The sequence below is a fragment of the Malania oleifera genome, chromosome 9 (genome assembly GCF_029873635.1).
Source record: "Malania oleifera isolate guangnan ecotype guangnan chromosome 9, ASM2987363v1, whole genome shotgun sequence".
NCBI classification, from domain to species: Eukaryota; Viridiplantae; Streptophyta; class Magnoliopsida; order Santalales; family Ximeniaceae; genus Malania; species Malania oleifera.
The window spans coordinates 92,972,489-92,992,366 of record NC_080425.1 but is presented as its reverse complement, the minus strand read 5'-3'; the positions used below and the strand labels follow the sequence as shown (position 1 = coordinate 92,992,366).

The window sequence follows — 19,878 nt, the reverse complement described above, 5'->3', positions numbered from 1 at the left end:
ACTCCACCATCTAATTCTTCAAAATTAGAAAATCATTCCCCATTGGGACACATGTGATAGGAACAACCAGAATCCAAAATCCACTCACCAAAATAATGTGACGAAAATGTTCCAACAAGAGAAAAATCTGACTCACTTCCATCATCATTGGCTATATTGACATTAGAATGTGCTTTGCCCTTATTCTTCTGCTGTGATTTAGGGCAATCTTTCTTCCAATGCCCTCTCTCATGACAAAAAGGCGCATTCATCTTTAGCAAGTCTCCCATGAGATTTACTCCTCCTATGAGATTTACTCCTTCTTCCATGCTTACGACTCTAAGAACGTCCCCATATTGTTAGTGCTTATGTTGTTTCCTTATGGACCCTCCGATCCTTCTTTTTGCATTTAGTACTAATCAATACGATACAAATAGCATCAAAAGTAACTTTATCTTTCCCATCCAATAAAGTGGTGGTCAGATGTTCATAATCATCAGGGAGAGAATTCAGTAACAATATGGCTTTATCCTCATCTTTCACCTTTTCATCCAAATTTAACAAATTGGCCAAAATTTATTGAAAGCATTTATGTGGTCATTAATCGAAATACCTGGTTGATACTAGAAGCGAAACAATTTCTTTTTCAAATAAAGCCAATTTTCCAGACTCTTAGTCATAAATGTATCTTCTAATGTCTTCCTCATAACACAATATTTCTGATTTTTAGCGAGACACAGACGAATTGTACCACATGCCTGACGATTGATCTTTTCTTAATCTCTGTCACCCATATCCACTGGTTTATCATCCAAAGCAATATCCAATTCTTGCTGATATAGGATGTCCATCACTTGACATTGCCACATACCAAAATTATTGGTACCATCAAATTTCTCCACCTCAAACTGAGCATTAGCTATCGTATTTAACGATGATGTCGAAGCCGAAGGGATTGGAGTTTGTGTGGACAGAGTTTCTTCTACTGTTGCACTAGTTTCTACCATCTTCTATATATTCAATAGCAACCAACAAAGCAAAAGGCCTAGGATGAATAATACGTACCAACTGTGTCTACTCTGTTTTATCCTATGAAATTCCACTTTGACCAGACCGACCTCCAGGGAGCGATTGAGCCACAATGGTCTCTGAGCACTCGCTTAGACAAGGTCTTTCTTAGGCATCAAACATGGAATCCAGCATCCTAACAGAGGAACACCTATGTATCGACACTATTCAACCTAGCTCTGATACCAATAGTTGTGTCAGGCACCCCACTTGTGTCAAACACCAATACTACAACTAATTCTATTGAATATATAAGAAACTAAAGCAATGCAGAAACTAATCATAAAAGACAATAAAAAAAACAAGACAAGAATTTAACGAGGTTCGGTACAGAATTACCTACGTCCTCGGGCGCCAACGATCAATCCACTACTTCTTGACAAAGTACAACTTTGAAGTGTGTTTTACAAATGGAGAGTTGAGCTCTTTATATAGCTTCAACCTCAAGTTCAAAAAACACTTCTCACCAATGTGGGACAAATAAAGAAAAAATTCAAAACAACTTTTCTACCAATGTGAAACTTTTCTACCAATGTGGAACAAAAACAACACTATGCACACAAAGGATGTTGTGTCTCATTGGCAGGTTGATTACAAAATTTTATTCACGACGATGATAGGGGGTCCTTTCATGATATTCTGCTCATTTCATTACTTTTCCTTGTTTGTGTCATATTTCCTTGGTGCATAATGTGTCATTTCTTCTTTTTTGATGTCAAATGAGCAAAGTTATCCTTGGGATTTCCATTTTTGTAGGTCTCTTAATGATAGGAAGGTGGAGGAACTCTTTTTTTTTATTGTTGTTCTTGGATTGCTGTCATCCTTCCAACAGCAGGGGTTGTCAGTCCTGGGTTTGAGATTCTTCAGTGATTTATTCCGTTAAATCGCTTTTCGAGCATTTAATTCGTGTTGGCATGTCCTTCCACTTCATTGTACTATTTAGAAGGCTAATGTCCCCTCTAAAATCAAGGCTTTTATTTGGATAGTTATTCTTAACAGAATTAACACCAACAATCTGTTGCACAGTAGGAAGCCTTCTAAGCCTTTATCTCTGGATGTGTGTCCTTTATGTTTTGACAGTTGACAATCCGTCTGTCAGCTTTTTCTGCAGTGTCTGGAGAGGACTGGGTTTGTCTAGAATTCATGGGGAAGTTGTTGGATATTTTCTTTTACAGGTTTTGGAAGGAGAAGAGATGGCTCAGCCTTATGGAGATGTGAGATTTTTGCAGTTTTGTGGGGTACTTGATTGGGACAGAATGCACGGTTTTTTCACAGGAAAGAAGATGAGGTGTTCTTTGCTCTAGGACAGGATTCATTATTTGGCAGAAAATTATTTTGATTGTCCTTATTTTTTGTACTCTTTTCTTATTAGGAGGATTGACTTTTGTCCATTTTGTACATTCTTTCTTCTTTAATGAATTATCTTCTTCTTTTATTAAAAAAGATAAATTCTTGCCCTTCTTTAAATTTTTGCAAGGGTTTTTGGCTCAAGGATAGGCAAGAGTGAAATTGCTGCTATTAATTTCATCATCATAAAGGCTTCTGAATTTGCTTCTTTAGTAGATAGTTTATTGCCTATGACCTAGGACTTCCCATAAGTGATAAATCCTCATTCTTTGGATTTTCTGGACATGTTATTGATAAGGTCTCCAAGAACATGAATGGTTAGAAAGGCACCCAACTTTCTTTGGGTGGGTATACCACTTTGATCCAGGCCTATCTTTCTTCTACTTCTATTATTTGTCCTTGTTCAAGATTCTAGTTGGGGGTAGTGGTGAAGTTAAAAGGGAGAGTAATGAGAGACTTTCTTTGGTTGAGAATGGATGAGAAGAGGGATGACTTGACCAGTAGGTATGTAAAATACTGCTCCAGCTAGTAGTTTCCTTTAGAAAATTAACTCCCTTTGGCATAAGGCGATTAAAAGCAAATTTGATTTGCAAGAGTATGGTTAGGGTGCTAGATTAGTACTCGAGCTACTCATGAGAATCCTTGGAAATTCATTTCACTAATTTCTCTCTTGGTTTTGCTTTCTGTTGAATATAAAACAGGTGATCACTCTCAGTCTGTTTTTTGGAGGATTTGGGGTAGAGGATGCTTCTTTCTCTGTCACATCCAACCATCTTTATCTTCTCTCTTTGTTGCATAACGCATTTATTTCTTCTTTTACAGTTGTCAAAAGGAATCTCATTTTGATTTTATTTCACAAGAATCTTAATGATAGTGAGGCTATTGGGATTTCTTCGTTGCGCAGTTATTTGGGGATTCTCAGCCTTCACCTAGTAGGGATTCCAAGGTATGGACTTTGGGTTCTTCAAGGGACTTATCTTGTAAACTCTTTTCCTCTCATTTGGTTTGCCCTTCTATTTCTGTTCCTCTTACTAATCATATTTGGGGAGCGAAAATTCCAAGGCCAAGGCCTTTACTTGATTTTGGCAAACCCTTAATCGACTAAATACGAACAATTTGTTGGTTTTGGCAAACCCTGATTAGGCTTTATCCCCAAATGCTTGAGTTACGCATTTCAATATTATTTCTCTGGGAGAATTTGGAACAAGTTATTTGGTTTTATTGGGGAAAGTTGGGTTTTTCCAGAGTAGAACTGGCTACTTCTTTTTTGGGGTTCGGAATGGGCAAAGACACAAGGCTGCTCTATCAAGATGTGGTTTGTTTGCTGTGTTGTGAAGTATTTGGATGGAAAGGAACTATTGCATTTTTAAGGCGAAGAAGATTTCTTGGGTTTTTGTTTGGGATGAGATTCAGTATTTGGCTTCTTTATGGGCTGTTGCCGCTGGTTGTTTCAAGGGATTGTGTCCTGAAGGTGTTCAGCATGATCTGTTTGCTGTTTTTGTATTAATTGTATTGTTGTTATACTTTAGTTTTTATGTTTTTTCTCCTTTTTAGGAGGTTTCCTTGTTCTCCTGTATTGTCTCTCTTAATATACTCCTTTTGCAATCAAAAATTTATATTTATATTCATTATACGCACCCCCATCTTTTCTTGCACACAGCTTGGAGTTCATGTAAGAGACAGTTTGGTTAGTTCAGTAGGGTGTGCCTCACTGCTTATTTCTTTTAGAGGTTTTTGGAGGAGCAAGGATGCCAGCAGGTTGAGGTATTGTGCTATCTTCACTGTATGGGGCATATTGCAAAGAATCCCCACATTTTTAAGGGTCATTCTCTACCTATACAACTACTTTAGGACAGAACGGGTTTTCTGACATTGTTATTAGCTCTCTCTTCTGGTTGCTTCAAAGGACAATGTGACGCAGGACAGCATCAAGGATCCACAGCCAAGAGAGATATTGGAAGAAATAAAGGAGAGAAGGGGAAAGAAAGATTCAAAAATAACCTCCTCCGACATGTCTTTCACACACCTATAACACAAGAAATTACACATATACCCCTATAACTACATGAAATTACAATCACACCCCTAAAATACACAGATATTACAAACAAGCCCCCAAACACACATAATCCTATACTAATTAAACAAAACACACAATAAATTATTGACTAAAATCAACAATCCCTTGACCCAGTTCTTCTGAATTAGTCTCTAACCAGGCTTTTCCTATGGTCCAGCTTCTTGTCCTACATCAAATATCTCCCTACTATAAAAAATTCAGCCTTCGAATTTTGAAATGTTGAAGGATCAGATGTAAGAAGCAAACTTGGACTCTTCAAAAGCGAGTGCTTGGGTGGTACAAGAAACCACGTTCCTCTGGCAGCACCATAGACTTGAATTGAGAATTGGCATCATTGACCACATCGGAAATGACAAACTTAACAATAGGAAAGTTTGAAAGGCTTTTTAATGCAGGCGCAGCATCAAAGTTCTGCAGCCATGAAGAAATTAGAATAGAGAGGAAGGAAGGGGAAGGGAGGAAAGACGAGATACAGGCGGAAAACTCACATTTAACTCACAATTCAAATTCATAAACAACTGCCCACAACATGGCTTTCACACACTATTAATAAGAAAACCTCTTTACATGAAATTAGACATAAACCCCTAAAACTACATCAATTACAAGCATACCCCAACTTTACACAAATATTACAAACAAGCCCCCAAAATACACATAAGATTATACTAACTAAATACATAATAAACCACTAATTGAACCCATAATCCCTTAACTCAATTCTTCTTAATTATTCTCCAACATGGCTCTTCCAAAGATTTTGCTTCATCCTACATCACTTTGGATGTCTTCAAACACATGCAGTTCCTTGCTTGTAGTGTCTTCAAGTTGAGTAACATAAACATGATCAATAATGTCAGATTCTTTGCCTTGATTGGGTGGTAGAGCAGGCTTCAAAATGATCTTCTTATCATTATAGTGAAAGACATATGTGCTCTCGCACCCTTGAGTAGCACCCAAATCATCCAACAAAAGAGAAGTAAGGAGTGCATGGCCAATATTCATAGATATGATATCACACCAAACATTATCAAAATAGTCACCTATTTGGATAGAAACCAAACATCTTTCACAAAAATGTACAGCAGCATTATTAATCCAAGATATGTCATAAGGCTTTGGGTGGGGTTCCGAATGAAGTTGCATACGAGTAACTCCATTTTTAGAAACCACATTCATAGGACATCTTCCATCAATTATGAATTTGCAAACATTTTCTTCACATTTATTCCAAATAGCCAATGTGAAAGCACAATGTAGAAATAGATGTGAACAAGCCTCTCCACTCAAACCAAGGGCACAAACGTCAAATCATGGGACCTTATTAGGTCTTCTGTTCTCAAGCAAATCATTAATGTTTATGCTTTCAAGTATTGCAGTCCAAATCAAAGCTTTTATTAGGGAGATTTACATTTCCAAATCAAAGGATACAATGCAAAAGGATCCGCAGTAGTGTCACAAGCCAAGTAGGAGAGAAAAGATTTACAAGACAATTCCCCAAAAGGATCTAAGCTCCAAACTCTTTTATCACTCTCCACTTGAACATGAAAAGAGTCAAGCAATCTGATCAAGAGAACCAACTCATTAATCTCTCTTTCATTAAGGTTTCTCCCAAAATGGAAGTTCCAAGAATGCCAATCTTCTTGCAAAACAAGAAAATAAGAAAAGCAAAAATAGGGATTTCATGAAGATTAGATATTTGAAATAGACAAGAATGTAGTAGCCAAAGGCATCTCCCCATCAGCTGTCCCAAAAGCAAATCGCTCCCCATTACCCACTACATAACTTTAATTTAGGAAGGAAATGATCGCAAAAAATCTGAGATACAAACTTCTACGGACTCAAATAAGCAATATTAATTCCCACTTTAGTGTTCCAACCATTTGTACCGCAACTCTGCAAGTTACCCTATGCCAAAGAGAATTGGACACCAGGTTACCAAGACCCGAGTCTCCCTCCCTTCTAGGCCTACACACAATCTCCCAACCTACAAGATGGTCTCTAATTCCTTCTTCCCCTCTTGATCATAAGAAATCCCTCATTAATTTCGCGAGCCCCCAGGCCTAACTAACAGGAATTCTAAACAGAGAAAGGTAATACAAAGGGATGGAAGATAGACAAGTGTGGATAAGGGTAATACAACCCCCTAAAGTGAAGAACACCCCCTTCCACCCATCTAGCCTCCTAGCCACTCTCTCAAAAACGGGTCCCAAAATGAGTCAGCATTGACCACCTGTGGGGACACCTGAATAACTAATTGGTCAAGTCAAAACAGCACAACCAGCAAGCCTAACAAAAGTACCCACATTAATACCAAGACCCACCAGCACTATTAGAGAAAGCCTAACTAATTGGGACGCTTCTCAAACATCTGTAGGATAGTCAACAAATAAAAGAAGCAGCCCACACTTCTCAAACATCTGTAAGATAGTCAACAAATTAAAGAAGCAGCCCCTGTTTTTTGATAGGAAGAGAATAGTATCATTTGTGAACTGAAGATGTGAAATGATGCAATCCTCATAACCTACCTTAATCCCCTCCAGTATCCACCAACCCTCTATCTATACCTCTCTCAATTACCCTACTCAAACCACAATAGTAAAGAGAGAGAGAGAGAAAGGATCTCCCTATCGTAGACCCCTAGATGCACAAAACCAAGACTGAGCCCCACCATTTGTTTTATGCTTTTAAGCAATTTGTCCTTTAATGGATGTAGTTTTTTTATTTTTTATTGTAATACGTGCATTTCGTGTATATAATACATACAATCATATCATTTTTTGGATACAAGGACTTCTGTTTTTTTTTTTTTTACACATTGAATTAACAATTTCACAAGGATACACTAGATTATCTCCAAAATACTAGAAAAAAAAATTAGTACACGTAGGCATAAAAAATAATATTTTGAAAATTAGTAAATTTGTATCTTGCTCCATGTCTTCTTAATTTATAGTTGGAGACGTAGTTTAGGTTTCCACTCAGATGGATGAGGATATGCACTATAAGCCTTCCAAAGCTACATGGAGTCATGGACCCTTCAGTTCGAGATTAGAAGCTAAGACAAAAATCCCAAATGACTTATATGAAGATGAAAACGAGGGAGATTATCTAGTATTTCGACCTGCACTCTCATACCATAAGTTGAAGGAAATGAAGAATGCCAACATTTTGAAACTCAAACAACATTTTGAAAAAAAGCCAGCATTTTTCAAACTCAAACAATTTATCAAAAATGACTTTGTATTTTGACTAAAATTGTACAAACGTTGTTTCTTTAGAAGCAATGAAGAAGTTGGGTTTGAAGGTCAAGCCATACCCTTAGACATAAAGATTCTCTTGGGTGGAAAAAACCAACTTGAAGGTCCATGATTGTTGCTTTCTTAACTTCAAGATTGGTCCATTAAGCATGACAGTTGAAAATTCCAATCTGTTGACAAGATGCACCGCCAGCTCTTTCCTTATAACAAGATGATGATTCCTCTCATGGTGATGGTCCTGATGGACTATTTTGAGTCCTCAATGCTTTCCCCATCTCAAAGGAATCAAGTTTTTTTGGTAGGAGGAAATTGATTGCACCCCATTAGGGTGCTCAAATCCAAAGAGTTGGAACAAGGCCATTGGTTTGTAAACCCAAATGTGTCAAAGAGTACGTAGGCTTTACGGGGGGTGGGGGGCTGTTTGTAAATAAGAGCTTCCTAAGGGCTTGTTTGTAATTTCCTTGTTTTTAGTATTTCCTATAATTAGAATGCAATTGTACTGGAAAACAGTTGGTTTGTGAATTTGAATTTGGAAATTAAGATATCTCCTACTTCCATCCTCTATCCCCACCCCCCGAACCCCACCACCTTGATTCTACATCATGACATCTTCTACTTTTTTCTGTTTTCCTTTTCTTTTTTCATTTTTCTGTTTTGTTCCTTTAGAAGAATACCTTATCCTCCACTTTGTACCTCTCTTGTTCTTATAATATTTCTTTTCTATTGAAAAATTTTTCAAAAGCAATTCATTGTGAGCATCAAGCTGCCATCTAATAAATTGTCAATTCAAAATTCCACTCTCCCGATGGCCATATCAATAAAGGACAACCTATCAAAAATTGTAAAAATTCGGGTTGTACTTCAAATGGGATGTTTTAGGAAATTTACTCATTTAGTTGTTAAATTTAGTTATCTTAGATAAATCTCCTTAACAATTGCAGTTAATTTGTCATAAATACAAGGGTTTATAATTGAACAAGCAGTCTGGATGATTAAAAAAATGATTGAGACCCTAATCTCCCTCCCACCCCACATGTCATTAGAAATATAATTGAAATATCCAATATGATCTGATGCATCAACCATGGAGAAGCATCTTAAGATCATATACAATCTGATAAAATTTTGCTGCTTCGTTTTTTTTCTTTTTGTTCCTGTTTTCATATAGCCGACCCCACCTAGTGGGACTAAGGCTTGGTTTTGTTGTTGTTGTTGTTTCTGTTTTCATATGCTTTAATATCCAGCAATTCTTCTCTATCAAAGTCTCTCTTTTAAAGGATGCATAATCCTCCCACACAAATACCTTCGTTGTCCAATCTCAACTGATTGTAATTTGCATCATGCAGAAAAAGGAAGGGTTGGATCTAATGCAACCATGGCAAGAATGAGACAATAAATAAGAACATCCAAACCTGATCTTAGTAGGCCAGATAAAAGAGGATTATAATTTTTTAAATCTTTCCATAGTTAACATGTTCAAAAATAAATAAGGCTTAAGTTGTAGACAGCAAATGAACCTTATTTTGAGTTCTTGGAATTTGGCTATACTGATGAAGAATTTTGTACTTCTAAACCAACTCAAATAAATTGGAGAATATAACAACAAAAACAAACCACTGGTTTAATATTTCAAGCAAATAAAAATGTCATCATAGATCAAGAAATCAGATATGCATACATGCAAATCAACTCATGGAGGCAACATTAATGTTGCTTCAGCAGCATGTTGACTATAAATTCATGCTCACATTTTCTACTGTTCTATCATCACAAACTTTATCATGCCAATGAGGGAGAAAATCTATATCTTTTACATCTATTCAAATAAATGCATTATTTTCTCATAATAACTTTGTAGGGGTCCCAAATGATGCAGAACTCAACACAAATCTACTGAATTAGGAAGTTAGAATCATGGGGACAGACAGGAGAAATCTTACCTCCCTAAAAGGTTCCTTGATATCATCTCGTTCAATGCTACAATCCTGAACCAGAAAAAAATAAATACAACATTACTTTTATTAAAATCCAAAAAACGAGGTATTCTTGATGTTTCTGATTCTATAAAAAATGGTGAATTGATGCTTAAGTATATGGATGAGGTGGTTGAGGAAGTTGGTGAGGAGAATGTTGTGGAGGTGATAACTAATAATGCGAAGAATATGATAAATGGTGGAAAAAAGCTTACGGAAAAGAAGGAGAAGCTCTATTGGACTCCATGTGCTGCACATTGTTTGGATCTCATGTTGGAGGATATAGCAAAATTGAAGATCCATGCAAGCACAAACCTAAAGGCTAAGCAAGTTGTGAAATTTATTTAAGATCATTCCTATGTACTTGCAATGATGAGGAAGCATTTCACCAACAACAAAGAACTCATCCGCCCTGCAATGACACGCTTTGCTACTGCATTTTTGACACTTTAGAGCATTTACAAACAAAAGCGAGGCCTTCAATCTATGTTCTCTTTGGAGATGTGGTGCACTTCTACATATGCAAAAATGCATGAAGGAATAAGGAGTCGCTCCATAGTTTTATTTGACCAATATTTTTGGCCTCACGTGGCATATGTTATTAAGAGTGTTGTCCCTCTTGTGTGTGTTCTAAGGGAAGTTGATTCTGAGGAAAGACCAGCTATGGGGTGTCTCTATGAGATGATGGATTCGGCGAAGGAAAAAATTACTGCAATTTTTTCTAGAAATGAAAAAAAAGTATGGACCCATTTGGAACAAATTAGATGATAGATGGACTCCACAACTTCATCGCACTTTACATGCTGCAAGATATTATTTAAATACCCAATTGCGTTATAAGGACAACTTCTCTGATTGTGAAGAAGTGAAGCAAGGACTATTTGAATGCATGGATAGAATGTTGTCATATGAGGAGAGGCTAGCTGCAGACATCCAATTGGATTTGTTTGATAATGCACGAGGGGATTTTGGGTCTCGAGTGGCTGTACTCCAGAATGTTGAGAAGCCCAGGTAAAAATAATATTTCAATAAAAATTTGTTAATTAGTGGTACTCTATCCTTGTTTTTTCTTATAACTTGGAACTTAAACATGTTTTTTTTTCTTTTGTAGCTGATTGGTGGAAGCGTTTTGGGACAAAGACCCTAGAATTGATGAATTTTGTTATTCTTATTCTTAGCCTGACATGTAGTGCTAGTGGATGTGAGGGGAATTGGAGCACATTTGAGCAGGTTCTTAGTTCTTATTTCTTACAAATGTCATGTTATTATGGTTTCACTCAAATACGAAAATATCTTCTAATATCTAAAAATTTAAATGGCTTAAACTCAATTGTAGATTCATACGAAAAAGAGGAATAGATTGAATGCTCTAGTTTACGTCAAGTACAACACCAAACTGAGGAAGAGAGCTATAAGAAGAAGACAAAATTATGATCCAATATTGGTGTCAGAAGTAGCTTCAGATGATGAATGGATCACAAAGAAGGAAGAACATATCCTCCCAAAAGATACTTCTGGGGTTGATGATGAAAATCTCCTAGATGTTGATGCTATTACAGCTTTGCCCGTGGTACTCTTGAAGGAGATGATGCTCAAGCAACACAAGCTTCTGGTAGCTCGCATTCTAATCTTCCTAGAAAAAGGAAGATTAGTGATTACTAATTTATAATTCTCCATTTCTCCTAACTCCTAACCTATAGCTTTATTGAATATGTAGGCACTCACGACAAAGGCAAGAGGGGCCAACATTGGGCACAATTGAGGAAGGCGATGATGTTGAAGTGGGAGAGGAATTTATTAGTGGAAGAACTCCTATTATAGATGATTTTGATGAAGACGGGGACTTTGATGAAGATCTAGATAGTTCCATCTGAACTTTGTTGATTAAGATTTAGATTCTTAGAAATTAGAATCTTGGATGATGAGACATTGTGATGCTGTAATTTGGCTTTTTCTCATTTTTTTGTAAACTTATGGCTTATTTTTAACATGCATTGTTTGAGTTTGTTAGCTAAAATTGGCCCATATGATACTTAAGAATTATGTTCTTATTTGTTTCTCCATTATTCTAACATTTTTCTCATTTTTATACCATGTATAAAAATTTTCCTTTATTAATTATTTTAAAAAATAAAGTCCCAAAAGGCTTACGCCTCGCCTTACGCCTTCGCCTTTTAAAACACTGCGAATTATCAATATTACCATTATGTTGATAATAATTTTTTGAAAAAATTGAGGTGTCAATCACGTATTTTGGAAAGACAACCATATCCATATTCTCAGGCACATCAAGCAACAAATGCCACAAAGAATACTCCTGAGCTCCTGCTGGGTGTACCAACTCATCAGTGTCGAGATGAATTATCCAATCTACACCAGCATCCTAACATTTTAATGCACAAGAGAATCCCTCAATAAGGATCAGGGAAAAACTTATTTATTAACAAATAAGAATTATGCGGAATTAAGTTAATGCACAATAAAAGAATCTTAAATACCCTAGCCATGATAATAGCCATTTCCATGTTAAGTGATTGCTTCACAAATAGTTTATAATTGCAAGGCTTGTAAAAGAAATTTGACAGCCATGTTTCATTCCATATCCGGCTAATGGTACGCAGAAAAAACAAAAATAATAAATAATTAGTAAATAAACTAAAATATCTCAGTAAAACCAGGAGTAAAAAAAACTATAATATGCTTAAGTTTAGCAAAGTTGCTTGTGTCGAATATTTAACAAATAGCATTTTTCTAATCATCTAGAAAACTAACTTGAAAAATATAAGAGTTCTATAATAGTTAATGACAAATATACACATATAATGAAAATGAGGGGATATAATATAATGCATAGAGAATGATTTATATGCATTTCTCTTTCTAATCTAAAGTCGGCTAAACTTACTAGATTATATTTCTAGCGGAAAGAACATAGAAACAAAAAGGAGTACTTTAAAAAGCATCAAACTCCAACCAACCATCAACTTGGCAAAATCCACTAACCTTTTAGCCTGCAGCTCCTCTAGCTCTCTGGTTCTGTATATCACTTCTACCCCCTCCAAAAGAAATGGAAACCCCATCAACAATTAAATTAGACAAACAGAATGTGTCAATTTAAAAAAAAAAAAAATGTGACAACTGCATTTAATAGTAAAAAGAACCAAAATAATTATTAAAAAGCTTCTCTTTGACACACAAAAGCAAGGTGGACAGAGCAAAAACTCACGGGAATGGATTCCAGGACTTTGGATACGCTAGGAGATGCAGCCTTCCCTTCCACAAAAAGTAAAAAGGTCGTAACCCCAATAACTTTATGATAGAACGCCCATGGTAGAATCTGATCTAAACCAACTGATGTACTAGTTGGTTATGCAGATCTGCACATTGATAATATAGTTGTAAGAGAATCATAACAAATGCAAGTTGTAAGGTTGACATATATAATTTCTAGGAAAATACTCGTGTACAAACCCAAACCTCACCCCCGGACCCCCTTTTTTCATCCTTACACCATAAAAAAGATCCAGAACAAAGGGATCCTCTGATCCTCCTCCTTAAAGAAAACAGCATGAAGAAAAAATACGTGAGCAAAAAAGACTTATAAAATGTGTTGACAGACCCAAATGCTTGGGTCCCAAGTGCTTTTCACTATCCTCCTATCCTGGTTTAATCCCATGGGGCAAGGTGTTCTTCCTCTTTTTTTTTTTCTCTTTAATATATATTGAGAGAGAAAGAGAGAGAGAGTGAGTCAATACAAGAGAAGAGAATTGTATTGAATGGTGTAATTTGTATACAAGAGGGGTATCCTATTTATAGTCTATTCTAAGGGAAAAGTTTGTTTATCATCCCAATGTGGGACAAGTGTTATATGTTATATACATTAACAGCCCCCCTCAAAATCAAGGTGGCAAAATGGAGACCAATTTGAGTTTGGAAACTAAATTCTGAAGGCGTCTAGGAGGATGCGTCTTAGTGAAGATATCTGCAGCTTGATTAATAGAAGAAACTGATAATAATCCAATGTTGCCACGGGTGAGATGATGATGTACAAAATGACAATCAATCTCAATGTGTTTTGTGCATTCATGGAATATATCATTGTGAGCAATATGGATAGCACTTTGATTATCGCAACTAATAATAGTAGCAGTAGAATGAGTGACACCCATGTCTTCAAGTAACCAACGAAGCCAAAGAAGTTCCTGAGTTGTATCAGCAAGAGCACGATACTCAGCATCTGTGCTTGAACGGGCGACAACTATTTGCTTCTTGTTGCGCCAAGAAATAAGAGAGTCGCCAAGGAGGATGAAATAACCAGTGGTGGATCTACGATCAGTGGGGTCACCTACCCAATCTACATCTGAGTAGGCATGAAGCTCAAGTGAAGAGTGGGCAAAGAAATGGAGACCATGAAATAGGGTCCCCTTGATGTACCTAAGAATGTGAAGTACTGCAGCATAATGGGGTGTGCAAGGAGCAGAGAGAAATTGACTGACAATGTGGACGGCATGAGAGATGTCCGGGCGAATTACTGTAAGATAAACAAGACTCCCAACCAACTGGCGAAATAGGGTGGGGTCATCTAAAGGTGTACCATCCATAGGAGTGAGTTTTGAGTTGAGCTCAAGAGGAGTGGTGCATGTCTTATTATCTGTGAGTCCTGCTCGAGTAAGAAGATCTGAAGCATACTTGGTTTGAGAAAGTGATCTCAAGTCCCAAAAAGTGACTAAGTTTCCCAAGATCTTTCATCTCGACATGTTGGCTGAGATGGGTCTTGAGAGCCGAAATTCCGGATGCGTCATCTCCAATGATGATCATATCATCGACATAGAGGAGAAGACGTATAGTCCCCTGGTTTGATTTGCGGATGAAAAGGGCAAAATCATGCGGGCTAGAAGTGAATCCAAAATCTCCAACAATGGTACTAAACTTGGCAAACCAAGCCCAAGGAGCTTGCTTGAGACCATATACAGCCCGACGAAGTTTGCAGACTTGATGTGGAAGATGATAAGAACCAAGAGGAGGACACATATACACTTCTTTAGTAAGTTCACCATGAAGAAAGGCATTCTTCACATCCATATGAAATAGACCCCAACGACGAATAGCGGCAACTACAATTAAGCTTTGAACGGAAGTTAGACGAGCAACCGGAGCAAAGGTCTCCTCATAGTTGATCCTATACTCCTGGGTAAACCCTTTTGCTACCAAGCGAGCTTTCTACCGCTCAATGGATCCATCAGAGTGAGTTTTGATTTTGTAAACCCACTTGCATCCCAGAGCATGTTTGCTAGTTGGCAGGTCCACGAGATCCCAAGTGTGAGTGTTTTCGAGTGCCTATAGTTCCTCATCCATTGCTTTCTGCCAAAGAGGGTTAGAACTAGCTTCACGATAAGACTAAGGTTCATGCTAAGTAAAAGTAGTGGACAAAACAAAGTCACAAAGATGAACAAAAGGAGTTTTACCAGGTCACTTCGTCGAGGAGGGAGATCAAGAGCTATTGGTGCGGATCCATCAGTAGAGACAAGTTGCTCAAAAGTAGGCAAGGCGGATGACTCAGGTGGAGTATCTGAAGACATGTTAGGTGGATCTGTTGCTGGGGAAATTGACTCAGATGAAGAGCTTGTCTCAAAAGTATCGGGAAAAAGATCTGTGGAGAGATCGGTGAAGAGGTACGAGGTGTTATCGTGTGATAGTTGAAATTTGGATATGGAAGTAAATATCTTGTGTTCCCAGAAAACAACATGACATGACACTCTGAGACGTTTGGAGTGAGGATCCCAACATCTGTAGCCTTTGTGTTCAACGTCGTATCCCAAGAAACAACATAAGCGGGATCTAGGTTCCAATTTGGTACGCTCATGGGGCTGAAGGAGAACAAAACATGCACAACCAAATACCTTAAGAGCGTTATAGTCTGGAGGGTGACCATAGAGACGTTCAAAGGGTGATTGATTCCCAATGATAGGAGAAGGCACACGGTTCTTGGTGTAAACAGCTGTAAGAGCAGCTTCACCCCAAAAACGTTCAGGACATGAACCAGATATGAGAAGAGCACGAACGATATTAAGAATGTCTCGGTGTTTGCGCTTAGCACGCCCATTTTGTTGAGAGGTGTAGGGACATTAACGCTGAGAAAGAGAGCCATGTTGGCGAAGAAAATTAAGGACTCAAGAATCTGTATATTCAGCCACATTGTCAGCACGAAATACTTTGATATTGCAAGAAAATTGTGTTTTGACCATGGTAACAAAATCAATGTATAACTGGGGTAATTCATATCTGTTACGCATAAGAAATATCCAGGTGTAACGGGAGTAATCATCAATAAAAATGACAAAATATCGAGAGCCTCCCATAGTAGCAGTGGAAGATGGGCCCCAAACATCAAAGTGAATTAAGTCAAATGGTGCAGAAGAAAAGGAGTCACTTTTGTAAAATGGCAATGCCGATTGTTTTGCAAGTTGACAAGGAAGACGATCAAATTGTTCTTTATTAACAAGTCCCAAATTTCCACTAGACACTAAAGTTTGGAGGCGACCAACAGACACATGACCAAGGCGAGAATGCCAAAGACTGATGAATAGTGTGGACGATACTAAAGCTACCATCTGAACTGATGAGGAGAAATGAGACGGAATGTGAAGATTAATGAGCTCAAAGAGTTGTCCAACCTTATAACCTATCCCAAGAGTTTGTCCTGTCTATGGACCTGCACGCAACAACCAGAAGCGGAAAAAATAACTGTTAGACCGAAATCACATAATTGATCAACAGATACAAGATTGAGAGTGAGTTAAGGAATACCATAAGTATCAAGAAGAGAAGTGTTTATTGTTGAAATTTTTCCAATATGGCTCATGTTCATAGGAGAACCATCAACAGTGTGAATGGCTGGAGTATGGCCAGCAAGACGTTTGGTGGAAAAAATGGGTGGAATCAGGTGTCATGTGATTACAACATGCAGAGTCAAAGAACCAAGATGAATTACCATATGTGACTGACATAGCTTTTGAGGATGGATTACCAGAATGAGCAAGGACTTGTTGGACAATTTGCTCTATGTCAGAAGCAAAAAGCGTTTCAATGGAAGTAGTGGAGGATGACATTCAGCAGTATTGGCGGCGGATCTAGAAGGAGTACCACGAGACGGGTATATGGGTATTGCTGGGAATGCCTGTTGGGGTTTTGGAAACAATCACGTTGAAGATGACCAAGGACTTGTTTCTGACAAAAATGGCAAACTCGAACCGGATATTCCAAGAGAATGTGTCCCGATTTTCTGCAATAATTGCAGTAGGATTTCTTTGAAGATCCAGATGGAGGCCCTTTGTTGTTTGAGTGAGGTCCCCTGGGAGTGGCGAAGACAACATCTGTGGGGGCTGTCTTGCGATAGGCAAGGCGAGTTTCCTCCGAGAGAAGTTCAGTGACAGCTTGATCCAACGCAAGTAAGGGACTGCAATGAAGGAGAGATGCACGGACATGCTCGAAGTCATTAGTGAGAGCCATTAGAAAAAGAACCAAGTGCTGACGATCCCGATAGTTGGAAAATCATTTAGCATTAGATGCATCTGTAAATTCTAGTTCTGAGGAAGCAAGTTGATCCCAAACATAGTGCATCTCGAATAGGAAATTATTGATGGATTGCCCAGCTTGGTGTTGCATGCGGTGTAGGGTGCCCAAAAGTTGATATTGATGAGACAAATCAGCGGTGGTGTAACGTTTCTCCAGAAAATCCCAAAGTGATTTGGCAGTTTTGAATCTCCCAAACTGGAGACTCAGGGAGTGTATGCACGTGTTGCAAATTCGAGTGATGATCCGTTGGCTTTTGCTATCCCACTCCTCAAGACGGTCTATGTATTTGCTGGTGGCTTCACCATCAATTTTCTCTGGTTCGATGATATCGCCAGTGACATATCGCCAAAGCTTTCTTCCTTTGAGAAAGCTGGACATAGCCTGAGCCCATACAATGTAATTAGGGCCTTCCATAATGATGGCAATGGGTTTTGAAGCCTCAAGATGCTCCATAGTTTACTATTGCACAGGTGAATAGAGAATGATTGTGCAAAATTACACCAGGTAAATTCCCAAGGAAGTGGGGGGTCACAATGTACCGCTTAAGTCTCACTTTCTTAGACAGAATTTTCCTTAGACATGTAATTAACACAATATATCACTACACCTATACACGACAATAGTTAGCTATTTGGAAACGAGCAGCTGCGGAGCCTACGATCGGAGGCGGTGACCGAAGACGGGCAGTCAAGAGTGATGACTGGAGACAATCGATCGGAGGTGGTGATCGGAGACGAGCAGTGATCAGAGACGGGCAGTCGGAGGCGGTGACCGAAGACGAGCGATGACTTGAGACGAGCGGTCGGAAACGGTGGCGGCAGCCGAAGGCGGCGGCTAGAGGCAGCCGAACAAGTATGGAGAGGATATATAAGAAGTTTTTCTAATGTGAATGATCAACTAATAATAGTTGCAATAACAAAGCATACTCAACTCTTGATATACCAAGGCTGCACAAGAAGTATTTCTGATGTGAAAGATCCACTTGTAGTGGCAATCACAAAACATACTCCACTCTTGATAGGTCAAGGACCACCAAAAAAATAGTGGCTCTGATACCATATTGAGAGAGAAAGAGAGAGAGAGAGGGAGAGAGAGAGAGAGAGAGTGAGACAAGAGAAGAGAATTGTATTGAATGATGTAATTTGTATATAAGAGGGATATCCTATTTATAGTCAATTCTAAGGGAAAAGTTTGTTTATCAACCCAATGTGGGACAAGTGTTATATGATATATTCATTAACAATATATACAATTTTTCTTGCACCAGATGCTCGGCATATTGATCGGTTACCAAAATAGGTTAATAATTTTCTTAAATAAAGTTAATTTTCAAAAAAATAAAAAACAAAAAAAGGGCAAGAACATTTTTCAATCAGCACGCATTAAAATTCAAAGCAGCATTTGGAGATCAAAAAACACATCATTTTCATTCAGAAACATTAATAAAAACTTGTTTTCGAGTGTTTTGTGTAGTTCTCATTTTTCCCATTTTGCATGGACCCTGACCCTCGGTCCCGCCAAAATCAAGCATTGCCCACAAAAAATAAAACTAAAACAACCAATAAAAAAAAACACACACAGATCGACAGCAGTTACGGGAATTTGACTACGAGTGGTCACCAAATTGTAATTTTGAAAAGAATCGGACCTTGGGCTTGAGCTTGAGATCAGACTCGTAATTGAACTTCCAATCTCGATAGTAAGGAAAAGAGGGCGACACCCTGCTGGGGAAGAGAACGCAGTCGGAGGACGAGGAGCAGCCGGTAGCAGCAGTGGCGGTTGTGGAAGGAGAGATGTCACTCTTCGGAATCGGGATCGTTGACGCAGCCGCGCCACTGGAGGACGAAGGCTAAGGCTGCAAGGGAGAGGGGTAACACGGTGAGGAGGAGGAGGAGCTTCGCGGGTAAGGGGTGATGGTGGACGGAGAATGGTGGTTGGGGGCGGAGAGAGGTGGAGGCCCCGGCCATGAGTGAGAGAGAAGCGCGCGCTTGGGACTCTCTGAGCTGAGTGAGTTAGAATGGTGAATTCAAATTTGAAGGGGCAAAATTGGCAAATTGAGAAAGACACTTGTTTCAAATGTATAGGTGCATCATGCCACCACAAAGAAAAATATTTTTTAATAAAAAACAGAGAGGGGAATGGTTAAATGTGAGAAGTAGGTCTAAAAAGAGGAACAAGAAATGAAAAGGTAAGAGGTCTAGATCAAAGTCTAAAATCAAAGCACTCAAGTTTTTTGCTTGTCACATGGAAGGGCACTTTAAGAGGGACTACCCTGAAAGGAAAAAAGTTGTCAATGCCACCACCTCTGAACCAAAGGGTATGGCAGTTGTAGTTTTAGATTGATATGATAGTACAAAAGTGTTGAACATCTCTGAGAAAGATTCTGGAAAAGAATGAATATTAGATTCAGGATGTTCCTTCCATATGTGTCCATTTAAAAACTAGTTTGAATCTTTTACATGTTTAGAAGGGGATCATGTTATCTTAGGTAACAATAAGTCCTATAAAATATAGGGTATTGGGACAATGAGGCTTCTTGTGACGTCCCAATTTCTCATACCTTTTTTTTCCATATAAATAATACATACACCACATA

The 19,878-nt window shown here is 38.2% G+C and overlaps 1 pseudogene; it reads right to left on the bottom strand.

Annotated features, from left to right (window-relative positions):
* Positions 1-19,269, bottom strand: part of LOC131163580 (glycosyltransferase-like KOBITO 1) — a 47,476-nt pseudogene extending 28,207 nt beyond the window's left edge.
* Positions 19,270-19,878: the final 609 nt, after the last annotated feature.